The sequence below is a fragment of the Lactuca saligna genome, chromosome 4 (assembly GCF_052625555.1).
Source record: "Lactuca saligna cultivar CGN05327 chromosome 4, ASM5262555v1, whole genome shotgun sequence".
NCBI lineage: Eukaryota > Viridiplantae > Streptophyta > Magnoliopsida > Asterales > Asteraceae > Lactuca > Lactuca saligna.
In genome coordinates this window covers 194,972,425-194,979,418 of record NC_136420.1, presented here as the reverse complement: position 1 = coordinate 194,979,418, position 6,994 = coordinate 194,972,425, and the positions used below count along the sequence as shown (strand labels likewise).

Here is a 6,994-nt window from a genome sequence, read left to right as displayed (position 1 = left end):
ACTTATTATACTCAATCACATGCATGCCACATCTTGTTCCTCAACAAGCATTACCCGTCTGAAAAACCTGAACAGAAGAACAGTTAATGTTCTTGCATCCAAGTTGTACTTCTATTACTTTGTTAGCTATGAACTCACTAACGATTTATCTGAAATCAGAGGGTACTACTGTATTTTTGTTCATAATTAGTTTTTGGTTTCTGATTAAAATTATGACATTTATTTTTCTATTTTTCTAGTAATCTCCCTTCTTTGCACTGTGTTGCTATATTGCGCCATGATGAGTTAGGCCAAGAAACCCTCATTTCACATAATGATAAGGTTAAATAAAACTTCTTTTGTAATTCCAACAGAATGCATACGATAATTGAATCTTGAATTCTAATTCCACTAGAATGAAATCATGAATTTCAATTCTGTTGAATGGAATATGGATATTTTCTCACCGATTTATGCATGTTCTACAATTATTGGTTATTGGTTTTGGTGCAATTCACAAGTCCGCATATTTTTCCAAATGAATTTAGTTTTTTATTTTTCATTTGCTAATACATTATTGGATTCTAAACTACAATTTAGTTTTGTTTTTACAGAAGTTGATGCTTGAAGAACAGACCACAAAATTGAAAGTGATTCTGAACAACATTATTATTTTAGAATGTATTAGTGTCTTTGTTAGATTTTGATGATTTCTTTCCCGATTTGAAAGTATATTTTTTTTTAATTTTATTCTTTAACAATAAATGTAATTCTTAACAATTGTTTCCCATATTTTATAAAAATTAATGTAATTTTTTTATTCTTCAATTAATGGTTTAAGAATTTATTATCCTATAATAAGTTTTTAAAGTCATGATCAAATAATAGGTTCAAAAATCTTTTTAATATTTATGGTTCTAGAATTTTTTTTTATTTTTGAACATACTCATAAACATCATCTGTTAGAATGTCCAAGTTAAAAGAATTATAAATCGTAAAATCAGATTTTTAAAATTAATAGATTCTATGATTCCTTAAAATATGCAATTTTCCTTTATTAAATTTATATTAATTGACTAAAATACCCTTGTAATTAAATAGATGATATTTTTCAATTATATTTAATTCAATAATATGTATTAATTACTTTCTTAAAACCAAAGGGTTTCTAGCTCAACGCTATCTGGTGTTGCCCTCCCTCCTTGGGGTCGAGGGTTTAAGTCCCGTGAGGGACATAGGTGAAGATGTATGAGAATTGTAGGAGTAGAATATAGTAGATTTGTCATTCAAAAAAAACTATTTTCTTAAAATAAGTAAAATGATTGGCCCACAATCATTCCTACATCCACACAATAATTAGTTAGAATATATATATATATATATATATATATATATATATATATTATGGAAAACAAAAAACTCTAAAAATCATAAAAATGTATAAAAAAAATACTTAGAGATCACATAACAGATCACAAAACCTAATTTTTTTTTTTTTTTTGAAAAAATCGCACCTTTTAACACAATATCGTTGGATTTTTTTTTTCAAAATTTTTCTTTATTAAAAAGAAAAAATTCATTTTTTATTTTTTTCAGTGAAATTTTAAATAAAGATACGATTTTTTGATGTGTAAAGTCAAAAAAAAAAAATTTGTGATATCAATATATTTTTTTATACATTTTTATGATTTTTTTTATGTTTTTTTATTTTCGATTTAACCCTATATATATATATATATATATATATATATATATATATATATATATATATATATATATATATATATATATATATATATATATATATATATATATATATATATATGTTCAGGTTCATTTAAGACCATTATAATTTTGTGAGACCGTGAGACTAAATCTAAAAATAATTTTAAAATGCAAAATAAATAGAAAAATCCAAAAATTCTTTTTTTAAATATTATTTTCGGAACTTCAATTAACTAAAAAAAATATGAAAAAATATAAAAAAAATAAAAAATAAAAAAATATCTATTTTTTTTTGAAAAATACGTGAAATATTTTAAATACAATATTACACTGACATATTCTAAAAAATAATTTTAAAATGCAAAATAAATGGAAAAATCTAAAAATTCTTTTTTTAAATATTATTTTCGGAACTTGAATTAACTAAAAAAAATAAAAATTAAATAAAAAAAATTCTATTTTTTTTGAAAAATACGTGAAATATTCTAAATAGAATATTATACTGTAAATATTCTAAAAATAATTTGAAAATGCAAAATAAATGGAAAAATCAAAAAATTCTTGTTTTAAATATTATTTTCGGAAAATGAATTAACTAAAAAAAATAAAAAGAATAAAAAAATGCGTTTCACGGTATTACAAAATATAGGTGGTTTCAAATGAACTTAACCCTATATATATATATATATATATATATATATATATATATATATATATATATATATATATATATATATATATATATATATATATATATATATATATATATATATATATATATATATATATATATATAACATAGTTTTTTTTTTATGTTATTATAAAACACATCCACCGTAAACATGGAGCTAAATTTCACCTATGGAGATATGATCTTTTTGAAAGCATAAAGAAAACAAAACAACAAAAAATCATATTCAAGTGTCATGTTATGTCATCTCTTGGGTTGTTTCCCACTCTCTTTCTCTCTCCCTCTTTCTCCCCCATCCATATTTTTTAGCTTCATCTCAAGCAACCAAGCTGTCCCTTGTTGGAACCTCTGAAACACCCACCCATCACTCACACCATATGCTCTAATGCTACGTAAACCCTAATTCTTTCACTAACGAAGTAGGGTGCATGTTTCTCTTCCGCTTCTACTACTTCAGGTACACCTTCTTCTTTCTTGTTTGGCCCACAATCAAGATCCCTAAAAACACACACTCAATCACACAGAATTCGTTTTTGAACAAATCGAATCACATGAGATACATATATCTGGGTTATTCACCCATAAATCAGATTTATACTCTCTTGACTAAACCCTAAGCTTTCATAATTTTGTTGCAAACTCGTGTTCAGCCCAATCTTTGTGAAAAGTTCATTGTTAACGAGTCGTTTTAACCTACAAATAAGAGTATTTTGATAACTAGATTAAACTAATTAATTTTCATTTTTTTTTATTGTTTTGATGCATTTAAGAAACCACATCTGTATCTGAATTTTAACCTCAAAATTTTATTCAAAACATCGGAACAATTTCAAGCTCTTTGGATAAGCAAAATTAATGTGTCAAAATTTGTCTTTTTTTCTTTTTTTTATTTATTTATTTATGAGATGCGTTCATGTATTTATGACAAAAAAAATTACATTTGCTGGCTTAAGGAATGGAAATCCTAGTAATAATTTATGGGTATTTATTCAAAGCATGCCTTTTAGGGTTTAATCAAGAAGCATTAATGGAGATGAGTAGTACAGACAAAGAGATAAGAATGCAGACTTCATCATTTCCATACAACAACCACCAGTTGATTCATGAATCCTCCTCAGAAATCATGGACCATGGGTCCGACCCAGATCGGTTTGATGGGTCTGGAGCTTCAGCTACACCCATATCAGTCGGATCTAGGCTCTTAAAGTCACCTCCACCGCGGTATCGAGAGTGCTTGAAGAACTATGCGGCCAACATCGGTGGTAGTATCACCGACGGATGCGGTGAGTTCATGCCTTCAGGCGATGACGGAACCCTAGAAGCACTTAAATGTGCTGCTTGCAATTGCCACCGTAATTTCCATCGCAAAGAAACCACCACCGCCGCCGCCGTTACAGCCGGACCTTTTCTCCAGCTCCCTCCTCCATTACCCTCCCACTCACCATTGTTCAACAACCACCAGCGTACGTCAACGTCAGCAGTCTCCCTCCACCACAACCCAAACTGGGTATCCTCCATCAACGCTCCTCCAGTCAGAATGGCGGTGGGGGGAAGTGGTGCTGCAACGGAGTCCTCGAGTGAGGAGCTCTATTTCACAGCGGTGGCGCCGTACGGAGTGGCGAAGAAGAGATTTAGGTCGAAATTTACGCAGGATCAGAAGGAGAAAATGCTTGAATTTGCAGAAAAGGTAGGGTGGAGGATACCAAGGGAAGATGATCCAGAGGTGCAAAGATTTTGCGCAGAGGTTGGAGTTAAACGACAAGTTCTCAAGGTCTGGATGCATAATAATAAAGCCATTTCTGGGAAGAAGCAGGTTCCAGATTCCAATGAAAACATTGATTGATTGTACGTTACCATTCAGTTATGCAGTAGACTGTTGTAGTGTGAATAGGGAGTTGTGACTCTATCTTGTTGTTTTCATTGTGTTTTTAATTATTTTCTGGATTTTAATCTAAAAACTAGATATATTTTGTTGAATAAATGAAAAATTGACGTTCAATTTCTGGTTTTGATGAAATATATCTTGATAATTGAATTCTAAAGCTAAAAATTACTTTATTTTGTCATTTCAAATTTGGTTTATTTTGTCATTTTAAATTTACCATACATTCATTTCTTATTAAATCGTTTAGGTTATAAAGAGTTGTTATATTTTGTGTTGAGGAAATGATTTACAACGGTAACAAACTATCAAAAATGTACAAAAAGCACTAAACTAAACCGTGTGGGCAACTCCCAATTCCGTTTTTCAGTAGTGATACGGCTTTAATGCCGTGGTCATGACGATCCCCACCTCCCTTTTTGTTCTCGTCCGTTGAGTGATAATTCGTTACTCTTCATTGCATGTACAAAGTTTCATAATGCGTAGAACGGTTCATTTTTTGACCATTGGCGAATGCTCAATGTGTAAAAGATAAAAATTTAACTTTTTTTTATTTACATTTAAATAAACATAAAAACATAATTTTAACCACACAATCTTTTCTCATCTTCATTCTATTTTCAACTTCCCGAAAAAAAAAAACCACTTTTCCTTTCAACCAAATATGGAGCAAAACCCGAACATTCCACCTCTAAACACAAACACATCCATCCTGATGGGTTTCACACAATATAGAAGTTATATGAATCCGCTTAACTCAAACTCACCCCAAAGCAATTTCCTACATTCCTTTACATGCAACAAAACTCAAATCTTCAACAAAACCTTTTCATTACTTTCACTTCCATGCAACAAACAACCACACAACCACCACCAGAAACTGTTCCAGAAACACAAGCAGGAAGCAGTCAGAAAGGGAGAGGGAAAGAAAAAGGGAAAAGGAAAAGGAATGCAATCGCGGATATAGAAGAAGATCATCCACTATGGTGGACACCGGAGGAGGAGTATGCTTTGATGGTGGTGTGGTGCAGGACTTCAAGGTGTCCAACCATAGGAAATGATATGTGAATAGTTGGTTTTTGGGAAGTCGTGCTTGACAAATTCCACACACTTATCAAGAAACAACCATATTGCAATATCAATATGGTTAGTTGCAAGTGGATTCCGATCAGTCGCCGGTGCACCAAGTTTAATGGGATTTTCATGATACTAGAATCACAAAGGCAAAGTGGTGCGAATGATTTTGATGTTTACAAAGCCGCGAGGGTACAATATCAATCGGAAATGGGGTACACTTTCAAGTTTGAAAAAATATGGAACATTGTTAGACTAGATCCAAAATGGAATAAGACGCTAACATCGGGGGAGGTACAATCAAAGAGGTCTCGCAGTTCTAGCTCATTTGACGTTTCCGACGCACAAACAAGCATCAACCTGAACGTCGACACTGATAATATCTTCGACGAAATTTAAGAGATCCCCCTACACACACACCGACTGATCAGACGCGACAAAGTGAAACGTGCTCAATGTCATGCGTAAGAAAATTGATAGAAGGGCACAAGAGTTGACGGAAATGAAAGCAAAGTTCAACCAACAAAAGATTGATGTGCAATGTGAGCACTTGGAGTTTCTTCATAAGCAAGCGGAAAAAGATCAAATGGAGAAAAATTTAGCAATTCTTCTGACTAGCAAAGCAAATATGGGACCACGAAAAGCGCTGATGCTCCAGAAGATGAATGACAAAATCAAAAGACAATATTTGGATGACTAGTTGATTGGTTCTTAGTTTTGAGGACAATTGGTTTTTTTCCCTTTCAATGTTGTTTTTTTCTCTTTTTTTTTTTTTTTTTTTTTTGTGTAATGTTTTTTTTTAATGTTATGGGTAATCTAGGAGTTAATTAAATTGCACGTTTTTTATTGATCCAATGTAATTAAAAAAAATATAAGGAAAAAACAATAAAAAATAAATAAATTGAAAAAAAAAACCAAAACAAAAAAAGAAATAATGATATGGAAAGTTAAAGATGTTATAACAAGTTGTCCATTTCCTCTATTTGGTGTTATAAAACCGTTTCGAAATGACATTAAAGGTGTCACCTTTTGGGTGTGATAGCATCTCTTAGTTAGTTGTCCACACCCACTAATCTTAATGTTTCTTTGTACATGTTTTATTAGTAATTATTATAGCCTTTGCACACCTATGATTATTAATGTTTATGTTTTGTTAAACAATTATTATTGGTTTCATGTCACCTCATAGTTGACATGGATTTTAGTGCTGATAATGTAGATATTTTATTATTAATATAGATTTTACCATTAAATTTTGGAAAATTGAGTAATCTAACCACTTAAATATGGTTTTTTGTGACATCCTAAATTCTTAAACCAAATTTTCAATTTTAATATTTAAGAAAGGCAAATTTCATTCTCAATGGTGACTAACTAGTTGTTTATATTGTAAATTCAGGCATAGTAACACCAAGTACAAAATTATAATAATACAAAAGTAGATGCGATTCAATCATGCTATGTCATTCCCTTTATTGTCGGAAATACTTGAAATATTGAACTTAAACCGTAAGTATAAAGCTTAGTGATTTTCCTAAGATACCACATAACATTCAAATAACGAGCACAACCCAATCAAACACATAAGAGAGTCTAGCCCAATAACCCCATCCCAACGACCTAACCTAACAAACATATAAGCA

At 30.6% G+C, this 6,994-nt stretch overlaps 1 pseudogene across 2 annotated transcripts; it reads left to right on the top strand.

The window, feature by feature from the left end:
- The first annotated feature begins 2,623 nt into the window (after nucleotides 1-2,623).
- LOC145043212 (zinc-finger homeodomain protein 2 pseudogene) lies at nucleotides 2,624-4,394 on the top strand (annotated as a pseudogene). 2 transcript variants are annotated; one of them, XR_013680922.1, is made up of 2 exons: nucleotides 2,624-2,852; nucleotides 3,391-4,394. The product of XR_013680922.1 is annotated as a zinc-finger homeodomain protein 2 pseudogene, transcript variant X1 (transcript). The 2 variants fall into 2 exon arrangements; XR_013680923.1 differs by having other exon boundaries at nucleotides 2,627-2,852; nucleotides 3,403-4,394.
- The last annotated feature ends 2,600 nt before the right edge of the window (nucleotides 4,395-6,994 follow it).